The 25817-nt window shown below is 50.2% G+C and overlaps 1 protein-coding gene across 19 annotated transcripts in view; it reads right to left on the bottom strand.

The window, feature by feature from the left end:
- Window positions 1–25817, bottom strand: part of PKNOX2 (PBX/knotted 1 homeobox 2) — a 304609-nt gene that overhangs the window by 80886 nt on the left and 197906 nt on the right. For all 19 annotated transcript variants that reach the window (XM_027581284.2, XM_027581295.2, XM_027581285.2 and 16 more), the window contains one exon: window positions 13828–13934. The gene's annotated coding sequence lies outside the window, so the exon portion shown is untranslated. The remainder of the gene's footprint in view (window positions 1–13827; window positions 13935–25817) is intronic.

Here is a 25817-nt window from a genome sequence, read left to right as displayed (position 1 = left end):
TGCTCCCCCCAGCCCTGCAAGGTGAGGCCCTGGGTCTGTAGCCCAAACTCCAGTGTGTTGACAAACAGGCTTAGAAAAAAATCGGGAGCTCGTTAGGAAGGAGCTCATTAGGACTTGTTGACATGAAACCCATTAGACCAATTAACATTCCATTAACGGCCTGGGGCACCAAGGGGTTAATGCTGCCCGGCAGTAATTGGGCTGGGGTGCTGGGGTTGGGGGCTCAGGGCCTTAAGGATGAGAAATAAAGTCTAATTGGGAGCTCTCTGGCCAGCTGGTCCGACAGCGACAGCATTTGTTCTTGCCCTCTGACCCTAGCTGAGACTACATCACGTCGGGACCCGCTTAGGGAGGGGGGCGGGACCAGCTTCCCTTTGGCTCCTCACAGTCGCACCTCTTTGCCCTAGGTGGGAGACTGGGCGGAGGGTGGGCACCGGCCGAGGTGTGGATGTATTTCCGCCCTTTTGGACTCTGACAGTCCTGTTTTCTTCATCCATCTCTGCCCCACCCCCTTCTGGTCCAGTTTCTCGCTTAGCGCCCAGGGAAGAAAGTCCCTTCATCCTCACCTCAGTTATATGTGTGGGACCTAGGCTTACAAAAGTTCTTTGGAGAAGCTAGAATCCTTGAGGCCCCAGAACTTGATTCATCTGAAGAGTGTTGTAGTTTAGGGCAGAGGGGTGAGGGGAGGGAGCATTGGCCCTGGGTCTTTCTTCCTTCCTCCCCCGCCTTCCTTCCTCCCTGTGTTCCTTTCTTCCCCAGAAAGGAAGCTAAGACACACTGCAGAGGGCCCCATAGAAGCCCTTCTCTTCTGTCCTCTGACACACACCAGCAGGATTTTCATTATTTTCCTTCCCTAGCTACAAGTAGAGGCTGTGGAAGTCCCATCCCCTGCCTGGGCCTCAATTTCCTCTTTTGTAAATTCCCATGATTGAAGCCTGTGCTCAGGGTCAAAAAGTCTGGATTCCTCATCTAGCTCTGCCGCTTACCTGTGGCCAGTACAAGTCACATTCCCCTCTTGGACTGCAAAATGAGGGATTTCACCAGAATATTCTCAAAGTCTTTGCCCATGGTTAGCCCTCAACACAAGCTTTGTTGAATGGAATGGAAATAGTTGGCTTGTAGCTTCATTTCAAAGGCTAGTCAGCTCACATCTTCGCCTCCTCACTTCCCATTCGAGAGTGAGGGAGGGAGGCCCCTGAGGCCGGAGAGCCAGGGGCTCTCCTCACCACCCCCAGCCCAGGAGCCCCCAGGTGGCTACCATCCCACCCTCTAACCCCAGGCCTGGGAGGGGGCCGTCTGAGCCGCTACCCACGCCTGGGTTCTGACGTCTAGACAGATTCGCAGGAGGCTGAAATAACAGAGTGAACTCAGCAGGAGGGTCCAAAAGGCTGCATTAGTAACCTGGCTGGCTGCAACGTCTCCCTCAGGAGCACCCGCCTCAACCCTGGCGCAATCCCGTTTATTTTCCTTCAACCTAGAGCCTCGATCAAAATGATAGTCTCGGGCCCAGCTCCCTTCCCAGAAGCGGCCTGTAGGTGGCGCTTCGGAGCCCCACTTTAATTGCATTATATAATAGAACCTGTTTACTAAATCATGTAATCAGTCGCCTTAGGATTTACAGCCTCGGATGTGTATAGAGAATTGGACTTTGAGTCAAATTTAAAAACAAATAAAAATGAGAGGCAGCTGTTGCTGATAGTGTGATATTCATCTTTTGGAAACAAATTCACCCCGCTGCTATAAATTATGCCTGGAAAAAAAGTGTTGTTGGTGGGAAGGAGTTGGCTAGGTTTCCTGTGCTGGCAACTCGGAGCGATGAATCTTGAAATAACGGTGTCAACCTGTCACTGATTTCATGTGACTCTGTGGATTTATCTAAAGAAACGCAGGGGTGCGTGTGTGCACGCTCGCGCGCGCGCACACACACACACACACACACACCCCAGATTTCTTCGCAAAACCCAGGAAGGGCTAGAAATCTCGAGCTTTAGAGGAAACACTGTGGTCACTGTGCGTAGTGTACGCAGTCAGTGCTGGGTGGTGACGGGGTGGGACCATTGCAGGGATGGCGGAGAGCATGGAGGTAAGAGGGAGGCTGTAGCTCTGGGCTGGGAAGTTGTAAAATGTGAGGAGGTCTGGTTGACATGTTTGCAAGTGAGGGAAAAGTGAAGGTCCTTGAGGAAAGAAGGGGAAGGGGCCAGCCCCCCAGGAGCCCACCAAACGCTGGACCAGGTGCTTAGGAATCGGGTGGTAGCTCAGGGGCCCGAGGATTCAGGTGACAGGAATGCCGTGGCCTCGCAGATGTTGCTTTGCCCCCATCTTTCTGACCTTGGGTGCTGGGGGTGAATGGAAGTCCTCTAGTCTGAAAAGGGCAGGCTCAGAGTGGGGTGTGGGAGCCAGGCAGGTGACTCTATGTTACTGAAGGAGCACAGGGGGAAGGCGACCCTAGCAGGCTTTGTGCTCCGGACCAGACCCCTGCTGTCCTGAAGGCTGGCTGGCTGGCTAAAGCTCCAAAATGAGCCACCGCTCCACCATGACCCAGGTCCACAGGGACATTGCACCTGGCACAGAGCCCCAAGTCATTGCAGAATGCCCCAGCCAGAAGGACCACTTCCCTGGTGCCCCTCTGGTTCCTGCTTGGACCTCTCAATAGGAAACGTTTCTCTACTGACTTCAGCAAGACAGCAACTGAGGCAACTCAGACCCCTTGGCCGCCAGCTCTCTGAGCGAATTGTCATTTGCTACCTTCCTGAGGAGCCTGCTTGGGTGGTGGTGCCAGGTCATGCCCTATTATTACGGTGTTGGTCTCCAGGGAACAGAGTGGAGACAGCAGAAGCCAGGACGAGCTGTAACTAGGACTGCTGACTTCTGACTCCCTGAGAGATGGGAAAATGTCTCTCTCCCCCCACCTTTCTCTCCTCCTTCAGCCCTTAACTGCCAAGTGGGGCAAATTGTCTTTGGAAGGGGTAAGAGCCTTCTGTGAAATCAGAGAAGCCAGAGACCCTCCTGTTCCCCTACCAGGAGCACAGTCTCCTCCAAATGGTCGTGGTCCTCCTCCCAAGGGCCTCCACTCCCCTCCTTTCCCCACCCCCAAAGCCATTTTGTGGTTTGGTCTTTATCTGGAATAACAGTATGTCTCCCACGTGTGTGGCTGGGTCAACAGATCATTAATGCACTCACCGACCCCAGACGAGAGACCCTGTTCTGGGAGCAGGGGTGGTTATTATCCACGCTGGATCCCTCTGTGCGCACAGTTTAGTGAGGGGATGCTCAGTGGTTACAAAAGGCAGAGGATTCGACTCCGCGCTGGCTGTGAGTGGGACTGCTGGCGGTCACGGACCCACGTCACCCCCTGACCTGCTTTCCCAGAGAGGAGCCCCCACCTTGCCCTCTTGCTTCCTGCCATGCCTCTCTGATTCATGGGGGTTCCGAGACCATCAGGGCCCAGACTTTGGGCCCATCAGGGCTGCCGCCTTGCCCCCTGACTCCCCCGGCTTAGCTAATTTGGCTTCAAACACTTGGACCAGGGTCAGAGTTAGGAGAGCGACTTGTGCTCTGCCCCAGCCCTCTTTCCTTCCGGTCCCCTGCTTCCCTACACCAGGGCCAGGAAGTGACAGCCCTCGCTCTCCTCCCTGCCTGAGCTGTCACACCTTTCCCGGCTTCAAAAAGCTGCTGATATATTTTACAAAGTGAAACAGCAATTTAATTCCCCCTGATAGCAGCAATTGTCCATTAGATCTTCCTACCGAGGAGCTTTAACAATAATTCCTTTCATCCGACTGCTTGCTTCTTCTTGATCTGAGAATCAATCCCATAAATAGCAGGCAAGAGTTTTCACATTACTCTCCCCCTCCAGCTTTTAGCATTTTGATGAAGATTCTCGTCTCCTCTTAAAGCACTTCACAACTTGGCAATTTTTCCCCCTTTGGTTCCTTTAAACAAAATAAAACAAAAAAACAGAAAGGGGGGAAGCATGCCAGTTGTCAGCATAAGTACAGTCCTTGCATGTGTCTCACCGGTAAGTGCTTTGCACCTTTGCCTGCCTGGAGGCCGGGGGATGGCAGCAATGACCTCCGATGGCCACCCCCTAACTGCTCAAAGTGGGTGCTGCTCTGCCCCAGACGGGCCCCACGATGGGCCCTAAATTTCACGCTCACCCACGGTTGGGTCCAGCTTCTGCCACTGATGCTCAACTCCGAACATTTTCCACTTTCCAGGAAAGCCCTCCACTTGGTGCTGCATCTCAGGAGTGGAGGCCGGGAGGCCATGCTGCTGCCCTGGGGTGGGGTCCGTGTGAAGGTTCTGTCAAGGAGCCTCTCCCTGGGCCTATTGCCAAGTTCCCACCCATGGCTCAGGCAACTCTTGGACCTAGAGCTGGGATTCTATCCCCTCTGTTTCATTGCCAGCCCCCTTCGGCTCTACCCAAATTGCAAGAGTGGGAGAGGTGGGGAGGAAGAGGGAAAGGAGAAAGCTAGAGGCCTTTCATTCAGTTCTTTCTCTTTTATTTTAAACCTGCAGGCAGTCCCAACGATCAGCGGCAGAGGAGAGCGGCCTCCAGTTCTTCCATGGCTAGAGTGGATTGCCATGGCACCTGGGAGCCCCAGCCTGCTCCCCTAAGACGCCATCACGTACTCTCTTGTCTGCACACACACACGCGCGCGCGCGCGCGCGCGCGCACGCAGAGAAACAAATCTAAAAATGAACCCAGGGACTGAAATCCCCCTCGACAAACCTGATTCCCAGGTTTATTATTATTTGTCAGGAGCTGACGGCAGCCGCTGCTCGGAACAGAGCTGAGAAAACAACACGGGCTGGGCCCCTGAGGCTCACAACTCAACAGAGACAGAGGAACAGCTCAGATGCTGGGGAGCCCAGATGGAAGGAGCGCTTCTGTTCTGGAAGGAGCCAAGCAGCCACCTCCCTGCTGCCCTATCTGCCTCCCTCCCTTTTAGAAATCTTTCTCTTCTCTGAGGTGGGCCCACAGGGAGGACAGTACTCCCAGGGAGCTGGAGAGAGGAAGGAAAGCGGGGGAGGGCAGGGAGGGGGCTGGAGCCACAGGACTGGGGGGGGTGGCATCCACAGAGATAAGGGACCCCGATTCCTATCCCGACTGTCCCTTGTGATGTTCTCAGATTCTGCTGGAACCAGGGGCTCTGAAGAGGGTCAGCCAGGCCCCTTTTCTCTCTTAGGACTATACCATGACCTCTCGCTGGTTCCGTTTTCTAAAAAATTGCCTCCAGAAAACAATGGTCGGGAGTCAGGGCTGTTGAAGCAAGTGGCTCTCTGGGCTCAGTTTATCATGGAAAAGCCACTCATCCCTGATACTTCCTTACCCAGCTAATGGATGTCCTTTCTCCCGAGGCCTTTGGGGTGGCCTAGGTGAGCTTGCAAGAAAAGGGAGGGACACTAGGCAGAGTCCACAGCAACAAGGTCAGCTCGGGGAGGAAAGGCTGCCCAGGAGCCTCCCTCAACCTTGGTCCTCACGGCTATTTGCAATGAGAGCAGGGACACTGGCTCTGTGTTCCTCATCTGTCAGGAAAGGGAGCCCCCAGGAAGGGAGGATGATGGCCACCATGTGCAAAAGAAAAAGTGATGCTGGGCAGTGAGCCCATTCCTGGGCATTACCAACTGGACTCAAGCCCCAGCTGAGCAGACACGCCCTCTATCACCTTATGAAAGTTTTCCTCCATGCTTTTTGCTGGGCTTCTCATCTGCCATCAAGGTCTCTGTATTACACTCTCATGTCCTTTCCTTCATCGAAATTTTGCTCAAAACTCTACTCTTCCGTGAAGCAGAAGTAGAGCATGGAAGCGTGAACGATCAGTACGTGTGTTTCTGTATATTATGGGAAATCTGCTTCCCATCCACATGTCCCACCTTGCCCATTGAACCCTGTGCTCCCTGGTAGACAAGATCACAGCCCTTCCTTGCGTTTCCTTTCTAGGGGGCAGAAATCCTGTGCCATATGACGTCACAAGCTCTATCTCCTTTTGGAGCTTGAATATGTACACAGTTACAATTTAATTTCACTGGCTTACTGTTAAAATGTGAAAGGACCAAACAAATCTGGAAAATATAGCTCTTCAAATTCCAGCAGTCATTTACACCTCAGGGAGGGCGAGTTTGTTTCTTTGGAGCAAATTTTGATGGGGGTGAGTTGGTAAGTGGACTGAATAACAGCTGCTATTTATTGAGCCTTCCCCACGCCCTGGGGCATTATGCTAAGTTCCTGATGCAGATGACCCTGTGTATTTTTCCCAGCCACCACCTGGGATAGGCAGGAGGGCTGTGCCCGCTCTTGGATGTGAAAACTGAGGCTTAGAGTGGCTGAGGAAGTCCTGCAATGCGACCCATGGTCTGCTTTCAGAGTCTGAACATTTAACCGAGACGTCTCAGGGTGGAGGTGGGGAATGCCGCAGGAGGAGTGAGCCCCCCTGAAGTTGGGAGAAGTACAGAAGAGGCAAGGGTGATTGTGGAAACAAGCTACCGACGGAGTTGCGCCATCCAATCAGGCTGTCATTTAACTTTCCCACGCCCTGGATTTCTATGATAGCAGTCCACCTAAAGGTCTTCCGAATGCCGAATCTGGGCATCTGTAGCCCTGTTAACGCACGCGGACTTCACACCTTTGGATGGAGGCACCACTTAGCAGCCCGCTTCCGCGAGCCCCGCCAGCCTCGGACAGCAGTGTGGGCCCGGTTACTTCAATATTCCATCGCGGTTTGCTCTTGTTATTTCACAAGAGTAAGCGGAAGAGGTTAACATCGGAAGTGCTGAGGGCAGCGAGAAGAAGTAGGGGTCTCATGACCATCATGCCACTGAGACAAAGATGGAAAACATGAATCGTGCTGAAAGAGACTCATCCTGAGTCTCCATCGTCGACTCACTGGACTGTGGGTTCAATTACGAAGGGAAGGAATAAAATTAAAGGACGTGTATGAAATGACAGAAATTCGTGGGGGAGGGCTGCATCGAAGGGGCGATGTGTAATTGGGAATTGGATCGTGTGCTTTAGCTGTCTGGGAGTCGGAGTCTGGGGATGTATGCTGTGCGAAAGCAGGGCCAGCCAGGGCCCTGACCCCACACTCCGTGGTGCTGGGGCCAAGGCTCTGACTCACGGCGACTGGGATTCCGTCAGCGTCTCCTTCCTGTCAGCCAGGACCGCGGGACCCTGCTGCAGCCCAGGTGGGGCCCCCCAGGGCGGGGTGGGCTGGAAGGGAGTGTGCAGTCCGTCGTCCGTCTGCTCTCTGTGGCTGTCTCCGCTTGGACTTCTTTCCCCACCCGCCCCTGGTTTTCCAGGGACCACCCACAGCTGCAAAGAAGTGCCTGTTCTGGAGGGAAGTATGCCCATGACTCACAGGCTCAGAGGCACCTGGCTCTAGCTTTGGAAAGCCCGTCCAGTTGAGCAGCATTGGCTTTTTCAAGTTGGGGCAGCCCATCCATAGGGGGCATCCCATCTCTTGTCATGTCTCCCTGAGTTCTAGCTTTATCCCCCTGCAGAAGTCCCTGCCTGCTCACCCTCCTTCCCGTCGTCTTCTTCCTCTCCCAGCCCGATGGATCCTGGGCAGCGGTCCAAACGGGTGACCAGTGAGGACATCTCTGCAGGCCAGCTGCAGGGTTGTTACCCACAGCCTCCCAAGCAGGCAGCTGCTAAACAAAGTGCAGAGGACCAGGGCTGTGTTCTCCTTCCCACTGGCTCCTGCCTGTCCCCCGCCAAGCCCCAGCCCCTTCAAACTCCAGCCTTGGAAAGGGGTCTGCAGTTCTCTGGCTTCTAATAGGGAAACCTTTAGTCATCTTCTGGCCCTTTCCCCTGCTGTACTCAGGCACTAAGGAGAAGCGTTTCATATTAGCAGCAGAATCTTTGAATACTAGCAGCTCGTCTGAAAATTAGAACTCACCTCAAACCTTAATTTTGCTTTTTTTGCAATGCCAACTCGTGTCCTATCATTGAGCTCTCATTCCTGCCTTTGGTACAGAATCTTTGTGGCCTTGAAATTCAAAATTGTGCCTCTACTTTCCCCTCTTCTCTCTCCAGTAAGAGGGGACGCCGCTTCCCATGGTGGGGCAAGGACCAGGGGATGGAAGAAGAGAGAAGACAGTGGACTCTGGCTCTTAGGGACCAATTAGGATGCTCTGACTTACAGAGTAATCTTCTGGGATCTGAGCCCTTGTGAATCGGGATCTTCCAGCGTCTGGCCCTCTCAGGGAAAAGGAGGAAAGCATCTTGGCTCCCGGATCTAGAGGTTCTGTCCAGAGCAGGTTGGTCTGGGCAGTCAGGGAAGCTGCGTGTGAGGTGTCTGCTCCCAGAGCCAGTCTCTGGGGTGGGGAAGAGAAGCAAGTGGGAATTCTCATCCAAGATGCCTCCCCCAGGGCACAAGGTAGCCTAAGGCTGGGGCAGATCCAAGCTATCTATCGGCGGGGCCCTCTAATCTTTCTTCTCTTCTTAGGGCCTGGCTGTCTCTGGTCAGAGCATCTGCTGTGCAGGATTGTGGAGGGAAGTCTGCTGTCTCTTTGTCCTGGAATGTCATAAAAGTGAAAAAAAAAAAGATCTCACTTAATGAGACACTTGCCATGGTCAGGGATTATTTCACTAGTGGGAGCTTTGTGTGGAGGTGAGCTGAGAAGGTAGAGGGAGCACAGATGAAGAGGAAAGGAGGCCCATTTAAGAATGATGGGGAAGGTCAAGGAGAGAGGTCTCCAAGGGGGACAGGCAGGGGCTGCTGAACAGATGAAAGGTTCAGGGAAATGTCTGTCATGGGAGGCTGGCCACTGACTGCCCAACTGCCCAACCTCCGCCTTCCCCTCACTTCTCACTCCTCAGCTTCTTCCCCAGTCCCAGGAGCAGCAGGGACTCAAGGCTCCAGGGCAGTTTGCCAGAGGACAGGCAGAGTGGAAGTATCCCGAGCAGTCATGAGGCCTGACCTCTCTGTTCAAACGAGAAAACTTGTCCAAGTCCACGCGGCGAGTTGAAAATAGGGACCTATGTAGAATCAAGGTCCCAAGCAACAAATTTGGCAAGCATTAACAGAGCACCTACTATTCACCAGGCTCTGTGCTGGGCAGTGGAGCTTCCAGGAGGAAACAGAGCCAAGTGAGCGGGATAAACAAAGAAATAATGAAATGACAATTTCCCTGCACTGAAGCAAGACAGGTGACTTCAGATCGAAAATGGTCCCAGGACTTGAGCACGGGTAATGAAAAAAAGAAAGGAGCAAACAAAATCTCAAGCCTCAGCACACAGTGGTGATGTTTCAAACTTGCAAAAGCAAAGCAAACTGAAAGTTTTCATAAATTCTCATTGTAAGATCGGAAATAGGAAGACGGTAGAATAATGTCTTCGAAACCTAAGAGAAACAGCTTTGAACATGGGATTCTGAGCTCCATCAGAAGATCAATCAAGTTTCAAGGCAAAGTCAAGTCTGTCTTGGACACGTAAGAACTGAGAATTTATTTCCCACTCATCCGTATCAGAAATAATTAGAGGTGGTATTCCAGTAAAACAGAGGAATCAGAGGAAGGGGACAGCGTCCATGCAAGACATGGCGGCGGCCCAGCGGGAGCCAGCGGGGAGGGAGCGAGCTGCGGGGCAGGGAAGAGGGGCAAGTAGTACATGTGGGGGCTCTCAGAAGATTCTCCTGCAGCGGCCAAGCTGTAATGACAGACAGTTCCGTTTCCTTTCCCTTGGTCAAATCACACTATTTAGTTCTGTGGTTGGATAATATTTCTATCTTACGATCAACCTATAGTTGGAACGCAAAGGGAACTACAGTGATAGACTGTAGATCTTCTAAATCTGTAAAGCTACTATTATACTAAATATATATCACGTAGAGTTCATTATATATAATACTATGTGCTACACAGTATATACCATGTAATATATAAACTCACTAAATTCTATAGAATACTATATAATAAACATAGTGTCAAATATGGTTTAATAAAAATTATCAAACTAATCCAAATTGGAAGGGGAGAATGTGTGCTAATTTTCCCGGCTCTCGTAGCAAGGAGTGAATAGATAAATACAGAAGTTAAGAAAGAGGGATTTAAGTATATTATATAACATAGAAAACACCAGCCACCAAATAACTAAAATCAGAGATTGTTCATTGTCGTTGACTTTGGGTCATTTGGGCCTTGTGGGTAGAGGTAGGGGAAAGAAGGGACCCTTTTCATTCTATTTTACATCTCTTACACTGTTTTTCCCTCACGTACATACTTTACTTCTAATTTTAAAAATACCTAAAATCAATAATGAAATGTCCACAGAAGAGAATACTATGCATCGGTTAAAAACAATGGAGTCAATCTATTTTGACCTGGAAAGCTGCCCATTACATAGGCTAGGTTAAAAAAGCAAGTTTTTAGAACAATAACTAAAACATAATATTTAACTGTGGTTCGCCTAAGCACCGGAACCGGTAGGATATAGTCCCTTTCTGTGTTCTCCGCCCTATGCCAAGGGGCCTGCTTTCGGAAGTCTTCCTTGTCTCAGATTTTTATAAGATGCCTCTCTGGTTTTGCCACAGGGAAGAGCTATTTTATGTATGTTTCAAGTAACAAATGTCAGTTTTTGACGATACGTGGTCCGTCCCAAGACTGGCCTGGATGAAGCTGCTTGAGATGAAAGCCTTCCACGCAGATAAGGGGCCGAGAGGAAGCTTCTAGGGAAGGAGCATCTGAGCCTTACAGATGTCAAGCCTGAAAGGCACCTCGGAGAGCGCCTGGCCCACCTCCTTCACTTTACAGATAAAGGACATAGGTGGGGCCTGAGAAAAGGTCACTCCATTGAAGTTGTGTCCAGAAAAGAGAAGTGGGCTGTTGAAAGTCAGAGTCGGGAGCCAGCCAGCCCACGACAGGTGGAAAGCTGGAACGGAAGCCTGAGGCCAAGGTTCTGCCGAGAATCCTATAGGGAGATGGCAGGGGTGTGTGGGAGGGGGTGGGAGGTCCCCTTCAGGAGCTGCTCAGGGTGCAGATGGCTTGACTTGGAGGGGAGACCTGGCAGAATCAGACCAGATCGCCCTTCCTTAGTGTCCCCCGTAGCTGGAAAGACAGCTTTAATGCGGGCAGGAGGAAGCATGTTGGGGGTCCTGGGGAGGGGCGTGGTGAGGAGCTGACATTCACAGGGCATTTATCGAGGGCCAGCTGCTGGATGAGGTGCTTTCTCGCACATTATCTCATTTAATCCTCAAAGAAGCCTTCTAAGGTAAATACCATTATCCCAATTGCATAAAGACAATGCTAGTCAGAAAACTTAAGTTACTTAACTTGCCCCAAATCTTATAGCCAATGAACAGCAGAGCTAGAATTTGAATCTGAGTGTGTCTGGTTCCAAAGTGCTGGCCCAAGAGATCAGAGGGCTTCATGAAATATAGGTTAGCCAATTATAAGAGGAGAAACATCCTTCCCAAACTGCGATACAACTAATCCTGCTCCCTTCCTGAGCCCCGCCGGTGTGATCAGTCCCTCTACCCAGTCCACGAGGATCCAGGCACTCCGGCTGACTCCTGCAGACTAGGATTTACGCTTCCCCAACAGGGCTCTGAAAATTCCCACCTCGGGGGGTACGAGTGCAGGGAAGAGGAGGGAAGCTGGAGTCCCGAATTCTAGGTTTCGAGGCGCTCAGCCGCACACCTGTCCTCCACCAACCTCAAGGGCACGCTGATGGCTCTTGCGGGCCCCTCCGATGCTGCCCCCCCAGCCTCCCCCTGTGTCTCCCTAGGTACCTCTGCCTCCACCGAGCCTCTGACTGCAGGGGGAGGCAGGCAAGCCCAGGAGAGTATGTCAGTTAGGGTTTGTCGTTGACACGTGGAGATCATTAACGAGGCTTATTTTTAAAATTGTAATTGCAAAATGTAAATGCTCCCCAAACTGATGTGTAATTGCTACCCCCTCCGCCCCAGCCCTTCCCCTCTGGTGCCAGCTTTGCAAGGAGAGAATTAGAAAATAAAAAGGGGGTGGATTATGTAAGCAAAACGATTTTAAAAAAAGAGAGCGAGAGAGCTAAGAATTTAAGCGAGACAGCTGGTGGTTCCTCTGATTGCCACACTTCCAGCGTTAGCTGCAAAAATTGTCCTTGCCGACTGCACCGATCCCAGCAACGGGGTCAGCTGTGTTTAGTGCCTGGAATGGACCAGACTGGCACTCAGCAAGAGAGTCCGGTGGGCCGTGGGGGGGTGGGGTGGAGGGGGGGGAGGGGGAGGTCAGGGGGCCATGTGAGGTCGCCTCTATGTCATCCATGGAAACTTTCCCTCCTATGGAAAGACACAGCCTCGGCAGTCCCTCAACCCGTTTCCATCCTTCCCTTTATTCTAGCATGTCTAGAATAAATAGGCATGGTCTGGCCTGTTTGGACTCGAGCATCTGCAGCCTTGGCGTGGAGAGAAATAGGACTCTACCGAGTAGTTCAGCAAGAAGCAGCTCAGTGCGATTGCCAGGCCCTGAGAAAGCCACTGGACTTGGCGACAACACCTGTCTGCCCTGGTTCACCGGGAGTCTCTAACCCTGTCCCTTTCTCTCTCTCTCTCTCTCTCTCTCTCTCCTTTTTTTTTTTTTTAACCATCTCCCCATCTTCTTTAAACCCTCACCACAACTATGGTCTGCAGAGATCTCCCTTTCACCTTGCTGCGCACACAGGCTCCGAAGGGTGTTGAAGAGATTGTCAGCCTGTCCCTGAAATGGGCATCGCCGAACCCACACTTAGGGTGAAGCCTTGAGCTCCCTACGTGTGCCTTTTTCTCTTTTCCTCTGGCTTTTACCTCTAGGAGCCACAGCATGCTTCAGCATGCTCCCCACCCCTTCATACACCTAAAACACAGAGCTCCCCAAATGGCCAGAAGGCATAGGAACCAGGACAAGTATTGGGGGCCAGTTCTGCTGGTATGCTCCTCTGGAACACCTGCGGCCTTGCTAACTTGGGGAGCTGGCCCCAGGAACGTTCCCCTTTCTGGTTCACTGTCCCCTCTCCCTCTCTCCAGGGAAACCAGCTTTTGTGAGGAATTGGGCAATGATGACTGCCCCCAAAATGAAGGCTGATGACCTGCAAGGTCACGGCAGGCCTGAGACAGCAGGGAAACTTACAAAAGTCCTGGGCAGCGTCCTTTGGGGTTGGGGCCCAATCTCACCATAACAGATCCGGCCCTTATCATGGCATAGTGGAAAGAAAGAAGGGTTGTTTTGGATAACTGGATTTCTAAATCCCTGCCTATACTGATACTTAATGTCTTTGAGATCATGAAGTTACTTAAGGGGATTTAAAAATCCCTATCTGATAAGAGGATTAAAGCAGATTCTCCATTCAAAATGCCTTACACATTCTAACGAACTATTTCTCAGAGTTCATCAGAAACACCTGGGATGCAGTTTCTTCTGTGTTCATCAAAAACACTCGGGGTGCAGATTCCCGGTCTTAACCTCGGCTTAGAAACTCAGACTCTTTGGTGTGAGGCCCAGGTACCGCCTCTTAACAAAGACCCCCCAGGCGAGTCTTAGGTGATAATGCTTGTTCCGGAAGGTTATACAAAGGTTATCATCATCGTGGATGTAAGCAACAGCCCATCCATTGGCATCGGCATCAACAACACTTTATTGTTCCCAGACTACGGAGAAGAAAAGAGGGGCACAGGGGTGAGACACAGCTCTGGCCCTGTCCTCAAGGAGCTGAGGAGGAAGGACATGAGAAAAATAATACAGTATTGGGGGTTTCCAGCTTGTATACGCTAAGTGCCAGCTAATGTGATGGCTGCTTCTCGAGGTTTTCAGAAGAAAAGATCATCTGCCTGGAGGGTTTCACTCTGTGTTTAAGGATGGAGAAGCATCTCTTACTGTTCGGGTGATCCTGGCGGACTCGAGGATGGCCCTCAGGAGACTCACTCCCTCTTCTCACTCCCAGCTGGGCCAGAAATTCTTCCTGTCAGCTAGCGCCAAAGCACCTGTAGAAAAAAGGGCAGAGCAGCTCTCAGAAGGGATTAGAGGCCCCGGTGATCAGAGAACAAGGGGGCACCTGCTCTGGCTCTGAGGGATATATGCCATCTGCTCTAGGGACCCCCCCCGCCATATTTACGATGTCAATCTCTCTCCTCGGTGTGGCTGCTCAGGCCCACTGAGCCATTTGAGAGCCCAAATCCTCGTCACACAGTTGCAAGTGCCCTGTGGTCACCTGTCTGGTTTCCTGATATCAGTTGTATACGTGGCCCTCTCTCCCCCAAAGTGTGGACGGGTCTCTGAGGGATTCTGGGCCCTGGGTAGGGCAGGGCTTCTTGTTTTAAACTGTAGGAAACTCAAAGGAAGGATAGCAGTCACACCTGTTCAGCTGTGCGGCTGAGTCTCAGATCCTTTTCCAAGGGCAGGCTTTGGCTGGGGGTCTTGGGGAGACGTTAATGGGTGGGGGAAAGGGGGTCTGTGGGCAGCAGGGAGGAAGAGTCAGGAGGGCACTGGACCCCAAGCAGAGACTGGTAGTGAAGGACAGCCTTGGCCTAAAGTCGGCTTTGGCTGGACTACTTACTGATTTATTTTTAGATCGAAGGGAATTCTTTTGGTTCTCAATATTTGAAATAAACCAAGACATTCAGAAATGGAGGTCGGTGGTCTGCACTGTTCTAAGGCCTGGCCTGACACTTCCCAGACACTCACATTACTTTTCTCCTTATGGATCAAGTTGCCAGTTTGACCCCAAGGAGGCCGCATTTGGGGCTAGGATGGCAGGATCACAGGAGGGAGGGGGAGGAGGGCGGCTTGATGCCTGGGCTGCATTTTCAGGGCAGCTTCGGGGAGCACTTCCAGCCAAGAGTCCCAGCCTTACAAGCCGAGGTAAATGCATCTTTAACATTCACAGTTCCTTCCTAGTTAACACCATCTTAGTCTCCTTGTAAAAACACATTTGCACCTCAGTAAAGAATGTAATTAACTAGTGACATGACAACAGGAGGAGCTAAACAGTGGCCTGGGCTGGGAGCTCCAGTGGGGAAATGGAAATTTAGACATTTGCCTGAACAAGACTTTCCTGCCTTCCTTCCAGTGTGTGTGTGTGTGTGTGTGTGTGTGTGTGCATGCATGCGCACACCAACACAGGAACCACTGGGGGTGAGGGTGGCAGAGACTAAGCATCCGGATCCTGAGGGGGTACGAATTCTCGCCTGCAGGAAACAGTAAGCTGGGGCATGCCAGGAGGACGGGATGAGCTGAGAGAAGCTTCCAAGATAGGGAGGTTGGTTAATGAATTTCCATTAAAAAAAGCTTACTGGGTTGACACAAACCCTCTGCCCACAACCCAGACTCCTCCGGAGAGGAGCTGAGGAATAGAGACACATTCAAAGCAGCAGGAGGGTCAGGCCCCCCCTGGCCAGTGCCAGCCCTGGGACAGCCACACAGAGAGGCCCAAGGGATCAGGACCAACTAAGGGAGGATGTGTCCTGAGCACCAGATTACTCTTGTCTCACTCCCCACACCCCAAGCCTGTTTCTCCTCCCTGGGGCCGGGGGTGAATTCTGTGAATGGCTCCCAGTTCTCTGGCCCCCCGCCCCCAGGCAGGCAGCAAACCCAGGAGACAGGTCCTATTCTTCCTTCCCTGAGCCCCACCTCATTTCACTCTGCCACCACTTCCCATCCCTTTCCCATCAGGGCAGAAGATGGTCTTCCCTCCTTTCCATGCCCAGTGACACAACCAAGGATGGGCCCTGTCCCTGGCCATGGCTGCCAGGCCCCTCGTCATCCCCACAGTTTGCCCCTCCAGCTTGTCAGCTGCCTCCGCACTGAGCTTCCCCGGCAGGTGCCCTCACTCTGCATCCATCCCGGGCCCCATATGAGGCAGGACCCCACTACTCCTGAGGGGTTTGCCGCGGTGTCAGCTCCTTCCCCAGAACTTTCAGTGACTCCCTACTCATCGAAGACACCAACAAGAGTTCACTGATGGCATTTTACCAAGTGCAGCCTTCAAGGTGTCTGCAGTCTGGCTCCAAACTGCCCTGCTGGACTCTCTCTCCATTACCTGCAGGCTCTCTGCCCTCCACCCAAACGCAAGCATTTCCCATTCTCCAAACCTGTCCCGCAGCTTCCCACTTCTCCTGCGGCCCCAGTTCTATATTTCTACCTGATAGGACCTTAGCAATTCTTCAGTATTCAACTCAAACATTCTGACTCTTTCCTCTGGAACCACAAGTAATTTTACCTCCTCTGTGTTTCCAATAACATGCTGTTTATCATTCCCTGGAAGCTCTTGCCACATTCTGTTTCATGCGATAGTTATCGTATGTATTTTTCATCTCTTTCCAAACTCTAAGCTCCTCATGGGCAGAGACCCTGTCTTATGCCTGTAATTTTTCAGTTTACAAAGGACTTTCACATGTAATATCTTCTTTAACTCTTAAAGCAACCTATAAAGGTCATTATTTTAATACAACTTAATTTTCATTATCACTACAAAACAATATATGATTAGTACAAAATAGATAAGTAAGAGGGAGAAAACTTAAGTTAGTTGTAATCCCACAATACGAAGATAACCACAGTTAATATGTAGAATAAAACTCCTATTTCTTAAAAACAGTATCATACTATATAGACTGTTCTGTAGTCAGCTTTTTATATCTGTAACATATAAACACCTTTGCATATAAGGAAAATATACATTATAATCCTAGCGGTTAAATGACATTCCATTTATGGATGTACTATAATTATTCAGCCAAATTTCCATCATTTGTTGTCTAGATTATTTCCAGTCTTTGCTATTATAAATAATGCCCATTCTTATAGCTGAATTTTGCTCCAGACTTGATCATTGTCTTAGAATAAGCTTCTAGATGTGGAGCTGCCAAATCCAAAGATATGTTCACTTTTAAAAAATTTTTACAAATTACTTATAGGAAGGTCACACCAATTTACATCCTATCTGCAATGTATGAGAGGTGCCTTTTTCTTTGCCAGGTGGTTGTTCCCATTTTACAGATGTGGATAAGGAGGCTTAGGAAGGTCAGGTACTGGGCTCGCCTCAAACACCAGCCAGCAAGTGGCATGTCTTCTGACTCCAGACATTGACATTTTGCTATTCCAACCTCCCCCCTTGTCTTTGTTCTTGTAGTTCTTACCCATCCAAAGGGAGTGCCTGCAGTAGTAAGTGCTGAGTAAATGCTGGGCTCCCAGAAGAAAGCAGGGGTGGATATGCCCTGAGTTGTGGGGTGGGCCGTTCCTGGGAGCTCTGCGGTTGTCAGCCTCCCCTGCCTCATTTCCCAGGTGTCTGGGGCCGAGCTGGCAGATGGAAGCTCTGTTCTTGGGGAGCTTTTTACTCTTCCTTCCTCCCCTCTTCCACCCCTCTGGGCAGGTGCACATTGCTTTAATTTAGCCTCCATGTATTATGAACCTACCGTGTACTGAGGTCTGGGCATACAAAGATCACACACACACACACACACACACACACACGCTCTCCCTGGCTTCGAGGTGCTCACAGTCTAGATAATAAGGAAATAATTGTACCCTCCAACGTGTGGCTACTGCTGTTTCTGGCTGTCGGCCTCGCTACCCCCTCCTCTGCCCAAGTCCACAGTGTAGGGTGGGGGAGAGAGAAGGTCTCGGTCGGGGCGTGGAAGCATGGAAGCCCTGCCTGCTGGCTCCTTCAGCCTCTAATTGTGTCCTTTTTTTTTTTTTTTAAGGTTTTATTTATTTGTCAGAGAGAGAGAGAGGGAACACAAGCAGGGGAAGCAGCAAGCAGAGGGAGAAGCAGGCTTCCCGCCGAGCAGGGAGCCCAATGCGGGGCTCGATCCCAGGACCCTGGGATCATGACCTGAGCCGAAGGCAGATGCTTAACCACTGAGGCCCCCAGGCGCTGCTAATTGTGTCCTTTCTGACTGAGGGGCCGGAGCTCCTTCTCCATGTTCTGGTGCAGCCACAGGCTTTTCCATGTCTGTCTGTCTTTCTGCTCTAGCTCTAGCCCCGCCTCTAGCTGCCACCCCTAAGGGGGCACTGAGGGTCCGGAGCGCCTCAGACAGGAACCACATTAGAGACGAGAAGCCGACCCTGCCCCCGCGCAGGCACTAAGGACACATCTGAGGGAGGAGGAACCGTCTCAGGTGACAGCCGCATGCCCCCACTCAGGGCACTGCTTCAGGGCTACAATATACAGATTTCTCCTTTCCTAGAACTGACAACTACCTAGTTCCCAACAGCCTGGAGAAAGGTTCCAGGCAGAAATATCACTCGTAATCTCCGTTCTGTCGCTGTCAGCGACTCCTCTGAGCATAAGGAGGGCAACGCACATGACAGAAAGCGCTGAGGAGAATGAGAGATGGTCTGGGGTTGGGGGGCGTGGGGAGGAGACAGCCTGAGGGTTGCGCCCCCCCATCCTATCCAGGCGCAGCTCTGGGAGCCCCGCTGTCCCTCCACACTCACACCTGCCTTGCCTGAGGGAGGGGCCGGAGTGTCCCTTTTTCCATCTTGGCCAGAGAGACACACCACCCTCCCTCTTGTTGCCCTATAAAATCCCTCCCCTCTAGAGACTAGTGTGTGGCCTGCAACATGACCAGCCCGGTCCCGAGGACTTGGGCTTAATTAACAGGCAGCCTGACAGGCAGGGAGGCAGACAGAAAGAGAGAGAGAGAGAGAGAGAGATGGATGGGAAGACATGGACCCTGGGTGACCCGATGGCCCAGATGTTTCAGGGACAAAGAAGGAGGCAGGAGCTTCATCTTGAAGATGAAGTCCCTTCTGTCCCTACAAGATCTCCAGGAAATGGAGCAGCCTCCACTCCCGGTTCTCTGGCTCTGGTCGGGCCCTTCCTGGCCTGTCCAGATTTTAAACCAGGGCAACCTCTGACAAGGACGGGCAGGCTTCCCCAGAGAATGCCTTTGCCTGTTTTGCCAACTTGTACTTTTTGCAGATGAACAGGACAGTGGTGAACCCTGGGCCTCTGAAGTCTCTGGCCAGAAGCCCACAGCAAAGGCCTATCTCCTGTCCACTTTGGGAAAGCTGCCCATCCTGTATCTATCCCAGGAGCAAAAACATCAGAGTCATTGTCTCCTTTGGCCTAAGAGCCTTGAAAGAGCCTGTTCTTGCTCTGGAACCCACCCCAGGGCCTATTCTGGCATGAGGGCAGTGACGGAAGGACCCTTAGGCACCTCCCCAATGGCAGACATCTGTGAGGGTCTAAGGCTGCTCTCACCTCGTTGCTGGGGTGAGAAAGCCAAGGAAGCATGGCAGCTCGTTCAAGGCTGGCCATGGGTTTGCTAGGCGATGTGGGTCAAAACCCTTCACCCTTTGAATTCTGTTCCATCATCACTATCCTCATCGTCAGTCTTCATCATTGTACATCAAAAGCTGGACCTGACAGTGTGATCTCATTCTCTGACTGCTCTGTATCAGCTGTTGAACTCATCTGTCCCAGCGAAAGCCTCACATATCACTAGAGCGACAAGGCTGGTCTCAAAGAGACCAGATTCCATTCCTCTAGGAAGAGAGGGACTCCTTGGAAGCTAAGATGATTTACAGACTTGTTTATACTGATTCTCCCCTGCTCAAAAATTTATAATGGCTTGCCAGGGCCTAAGAAGGCAATATTTGAATTTCTTAGCTTCCATTTTGTCCCCCATAATCAGCCCAAACCTACCTCTCCTACCAAACCCCCTGGATCTTTCCAACCCAAACGTATCTCCAGCCAGACTAGACTGCCACTGTCTCACGACCTAGCACACACCATGTCTGAGCCCTGTGCCCCCGCTGCTAGGCCACGTGCCCTTCTGGGAGGGCCTTTTGCTCCCCCTTCCTCTCTCGTGTCCAGCTCCATCAAGGTCCTGCAGTTACTCGGGTCCCCTTTCCTCAAAGACCAGCTCAAGGCTTGCCTTTCTCTGATCTTCAGCAACTGAATGAAGTCGACCTCTTGCACCCCCGCCCTGTGACTCAGGCTTACTCTATTTTGTGACCTTCTGCTTTCTGTGTTAATCTGCATCTCCTCAATGGCATCATATGTCTTTGAGGACAAGATCTGTGTCTTCTATTTCTTTTATCCCTGCCATCCATACCTAGGTTAGTACTGTGTCCTTGTAGACACGGAAAGTATCACTCCTGTCACATGAAGAGGGACTGCTACTGGAAAATACTAATTCAGATGAATGCTTAATCAGTTCAGTTGAAAGTTTGCTATTTAGTTATCATTATTTATTGCCAAAGGCATTCTAATTCTCTGTATTTCCATGTGTCTCTGAATGAAGAGCTTTTGACCAAACTATGGATTATTTCAGAGGACTCCTGCACTAACATATAATATAAATGAATGCAGAGGGATAGTCCAGCAGAATAGAAGAGGCTTTGAAGTCAGACAAACTTGGATTCAAATCCTAGAGCTCGCTGTTCCTAGCTGTATGACTTCTATAAGTCTTGGTTTTCCTATTTCTGTAAAATGCAAACAATAATCGCTAACTCACAAATTATTTATTAGGAGTTTGTGGTATTACATCACCCATGTGATGTGCCTAGCATATAGTAAAGTATGCAGTCCTGACCCAGACTAGACTTTCATAAATGGTGACTATCGTCATTAATGACAAAGATGGTAATGACAGTTTGCACAGATCTTGTTTGGCCAAATCCTAACCATCCTTCAAGATTCAGCTCTGTAACATTTTCTCTCCATAACCCCCTATTGCACACAGGGTAAGTCATTCCCTCCTTTCTGCTCCCCGAATAACTGGGACCATATCTCTTCTACAATAAAGTTCAAAATTCTTAGCCGTGAAGTCCAGGCTATTGTCTCACTAAATGATGCTATATGCTCCTATAGGTGGCCCTCCCATTACACTCTGAGCTTCCTGAGCAAGGTGCTCCTCACATTTGTGCTTCCAGCTCTGGCCCACCATCAGGCGCAATGTGTATTTATTAAATGAGGTAATGAATGGATGAACAGGAATGCCAAAGGCAGTCAAGAGACCTGGGCAGAATCTGACCAGAAACAAATCAGAGACTGGTGATTAGGACTCCATTATGGAGAGCAAATGTCCCTTTCAACACAACTAAGACCAGCCCTTAACTTTTCCAGTGGGATTTCCTTTCTTGGAGAAAACTTCAGACCCACTGGAAACACTCTGAATATCTCTGCAAAGCCCTGCCTGTCTCCACCCTCCCTTTTTGCTCAGCTGGGCTCAGCCCCTTCTCTGATGACTCCCCTGCAGTTCCTACCCCCAGGGCTCTGACCCTCCAGCCAGTGAGCCCCTGCTCCCTCCTCCAGCCAGCCTGCTGAATGACCCTGGTTCTGAGACAGCCTTCTCAGCCCCAAAAGATCTCTCCAGAAGCAGAAAATAAGTGTACCTTGGCACAAGCTAACCATTTTTGCCCCAACTGGAGTGAACTGCATTTTCCTCCTCTCTAGCTCCTCTACCACACCTTAGCTCAGCAATAGCCTCCTAATGGCCCTCCTAATAGGCCTACTCCATCCTCCTCATGGCTGCTGCAAGGACGGTTCTAGAAGCCTAGAACATCCTCTGTGCTATTCTTTTAGCACTTATCCCACCAGATTGTGGTTGTCTGTCTGCCACTCTGTCTACCCCACTAGATTTTATCATCCTAAACTGAGTCTCAAACCTATATATCTCTGCAGAACCCAATATATATTTTGGACATATTGGGTGTTCAATAAATATTTGTTGAACAAAGGAATTAATAAATGTCTATATTCAGCAGAGGATATGTACACATAACATGCTAATGTCCTTTACAAAGATCTATGGTATCCAGTTTATTATTTAATTCTTGCAACAGCCCTATAAAGTAGGTGTTATTAGTCCTGTTTTTAAAAGGGGAAACTGAGGTTAGAAAAGTGACTTTGTCACTTGCCCAAAGTCACAAAGCTGGGTAAAGAGTGAAGTGAAAGAGCAGAGCCCAAGGGGTTTCATGGTGACCTCCTCAGCACCCCTGTCCACCTGCCCAACTGCCGCGGTCCGCCCAGCCAGAGAAAGGATGCAAAGAGGCTGAGCTGCTTCAGGTCGGCCTCACTTGGGAAATAAACAAGAAGAATTCTTCTTCTCATCATTTGGTGAGTTGCTGACATTTTGTTTGACAAAGAATCTAGGAAAAGCCTCTCCTGGGACTAGTTTTGGGACTAGCCTGTGATAATATTGCTTTATTGAAAAAGGATGCTAGGAACTGAGCTCCGGATGGCCTTTTACATGGAGTAATTTATGCAGGAAATGAGAAATAATTTTTTTTAAAGAAACACACGTTGAACTGCACATGGTCACAAAGATAGGAGGGATGACAACACACACACACACACACACACACACACACACACACACACAAACACACAATCCCAGAAACACGGTCACAGACCCACAAAGGTACAAACTCCAGTTACCAGTCATGATCACAGCCATACACCCTGTGTAAGAAGTCAAAAGATTCCCAGTCACACCAGTACAGAGCTCTTGCAAGTGGGTATACCCATTTGCAACACAGTCTGATGGCTCTGGCTTTCCCTTTCAGGCCTTCCAGGGGAAACTGTGATTTTCCCCCACACATGTAAATTTCAGCCATTAAGGAACGCACAGGAAGCATGACATTGAAAAACTGAATCTCTCTGTGCCCCCCTTACCTTCTCAGGGGGCCCTGTTCCCTCCTGCAACCATCACGATGCCTGTGGAGATGCTGCCAACCTGATGAACTGCCCCCCAAGCCACAAGTCCCCACTCCCAGAGAGTTACACCTCGGGCCTCACAGAGGTTTCGGTCCTAACCGGCTCCTGGAGGACAGCAAACGCATGATAACAAGGACGAGAAATGAAATGTCTGTAAAATTCTCATTCAGATGCCACTCAGAAATGAATCTCAGAAATGGAAGGGATGGTAAAAAGATTGCATTTAAAATGCTTCCCTCCCTAGGCTGGTTGTGAAGGGTTGGGATTCACAAGGATATCTGAAAGTCAGGAATTCTCTTCTGTCCATGGTGATTTTGACCTGGGTTCTGAGCAGAGCCCACGATCCCCGTTCTGGTGGAATTAACAACGGAGATACTCAGAGAGGCTAGAAACTGCACCTGGAGCCAGGACACCCGACTCCTAGCCATAACTTTCCTGTATTATTAGCTCTGGATGTGACCGTTGGCACATCACTTCCTGGGCCTCAGTTTCTCTATCTGTAAAGTGAGGAAGTTAGGACCAGATTGTTGCTTGCGTCAGGGTCTCATCAGAAGGCCCCTTGCTCTGCCTTAGCCAAGTGTTAGTGAGATTACGTACACCTCTGTATCTGCACGGTGATTTATACATCCCAAAGCATATCCAGCCACATCCATTAGCTTTTTGCTCGAGCTTCACAGTAACTTTGTGACGTTGATAGTGCTGAAATCAATACACCCATTTTACAGATAGAATAATCAAAACTAAGGCTTAAGGTGTCTTGGCCAAGGCTGCAAAAAGAATCAGTATTGATTCAACTTACACGGAATTCAAATCTTTCAAATATCACTCCCTATTTAAAGGGAAAAACATGCACAACATACCTTGAAAACCCTGGAGTTTGCTCTGGAATATATTTTTTTCTATTGCCTGTCTTGGACTTGTTAAATAATGGCTGTGACTTTAAAGCCCCTGCTGCCTTTTTGCATGGCTTAGGATGGAGGCCCAGGGCAGATGTTCTCTCACTTAGGAAAAAGATTTAACCATCCTTTGGCTACTAAAGTAGGGCCTAGTCTGGGAGGGGAAAGATCAAAGAAAAGGGAACTCAGTTGTCATTCGCTCATTCAACAAAAATTTATCGAGTGCCTGCTATGTGCTAGGAACTGTTCATCATTGTTAAAAAAAAAAAAAAGAAAGATAAAAATCTCAGCACTCACAGAGCTCACATCCTGGTTGGGGGAGGGTGGAGATGAGAGTGGTGGACAGGTGATATAACAAGACACATAAATAAAATACACAGTGTCAGATAATAAAAGCAGAAAAGGTAAATGGAAGGGAGTAGAGCGTTTGGAATTTAAAGTTCCCCACTAACTTCCTGGGGAAACGAAGCCAGGGCCTCAAAGATGAAGTGTGAAACTCAGCAGAAGAGAGCAGAAAGAAGGTCCCAGCAAGAAGGTGGGCAGGCCAGACTGTGCAGAAGAAAACGGACAGTGAGGTTCCTTCTATGCAGATGGGAGAGGGATCTGAAGAAGTTGCCTCATCTGTGAAGCTTAACTTACTCCGGCTCTGGGGCTCTGGCCTCTTCTCCTGGCAGAGACCAGGCCTGGGTGAGTGAGGCCAAAGGGGCGTCAAAAAGCTCAGTAATGAAGATAAAAACTGGATCAATAAAAGCGTGCTGCCTAGTCATATTGTAATGTGAGGCAGAAGGAAGAATCAGTAAAACCGATCCTGTCATCATTTAAAAGCCTTTGTGTTTTGTGTCTCATGTATTTTTGTCATTGATCTCGATTAAAATTGTTTTCTTTCATTAAAATAGTATTTCTTCTGATTACTGAGTTTTTGGGGCCTGAGGGGAGTGAGTTCCGGCAGGCCTGGCTCCTGCATCCTTAGTAAGAATGCACACACGAGACAGCTCTGTGCTGGGAAGAGAGAGAAGGGGCCATGCCCGTGAATAGGGAAGCTGTGCAGGTAGAGCAAAGGAGGCCTCACAAGCAAGACAGAGATCGGAAGGGGAGCAGGACTTATTCCTGGAGCACGAACCTTGGAGCAAGACAGGACCAGGAGAATTCAAACACCCTTCCTCTCTTGGACCTCGGGGAAGCTGCATTTCCCACAGTGGGGTTGGGAATCTCAAGCTGTTCCATTGAGATATTCATGGGAAAGTAAGCCTTGCAGTCTGGAGGGCTTGGGGGCACACGGCTGATGGCAGATGGCCAATTGCTCCCCCTTCTAGCTCCGCAGCCAAGGGTCCACTGTGACAATTAAACTGTGAAGGCACCAGGGTCTATGGGGAGTCCATTAGCCACCATCAGCAGCCCTGCCTTGGTTGGGGAGGGGAGGGGAAGGTGGTCACTATTTGCTTTCACTCCAAGGGAAAGGATAGGGTGGCACTTTGTCGCTGTGTCTGCCCAACAGGGTGTGATCCCCCCACCCCCATCCCGGGGGTAGGGAACGGGAAGGAATTATAAAACAAAAGGGAAGACTCTGTATGATGGGGCCAGTGCTCTCCAGGGCACCCCAGCCCTCCAGCTCAAAGATCTGCCTCCAAGGGAGGTGCCTGGACCCAGAGACAGTGGGGAACTGCTTTCCCCACTGTTGCTCCCTGCTTTCCTCCAGGGCCCTCCAAACCCTGACAGTAAACCCTAGGACCTAGACGATCTGTTCCTACATTCAAAAATCTTATTAAAAAAACAAACAAACATAGGTCAGGCAGTTGAGACCTTTCATGATATGGCCCCTACCTCATTTCCCTGGCTTATCTCACATCTCTCCTTCAAGTCAGGGGATGGCAAACTATACCCATGCCAAATCCTGAGGCGGCCTGTTTTTGCAAATAAAGTTTTATTGGAACATAGCCACACCCATTTACTTGCCATTATCCATGGCTGCTTTCCTCAACAGTGGGAGAGTTGAGTAGTTGAAACACAACACCTGGGATATTTACTGGCTGAAACATTCCATGAAAAGTTCGCTGACCCTGGTCTAGGTTCTAGACAAACTGCTCATCCTCCCCTCTGCAGACTCTACTCATAGATGCCTCCCGGCCCTTGCTGGTTTTACTCCCCAAGACTGGGATGCTCCATTCCCTTGCTCTAGTAGCCGAAATGTGGCTCATTCTTCAAGGCCTCAGCTTATACGTTATTTACTCTGTGATATCTCCTGCATTCCTATAAATATTGCTCACACCTCTGTACAGCCACGGCATATCGTTAGGATGACCACA

This window comes from Zalophus californianus, chromosome 11 (genome assembly GCF_009762305.2).
Source record: "Zalophus californianus isolate mZalCal1 chromosome 11, mZalCal1.pri.v2, whole genome shotgun sequence".
In the NCBI taxonomy this organism is placed as follows: domain Eukaryota; kingdom Metazoa; phylum Chordata; class Mammalia; order Carnivora; family Otariidae; genus Zalophus; species Zalophus californianus.
Note: the sequence above shows the minus strand (reverse complement) of the source record. Positions and strands in the feature narration are given on the sequence as shown.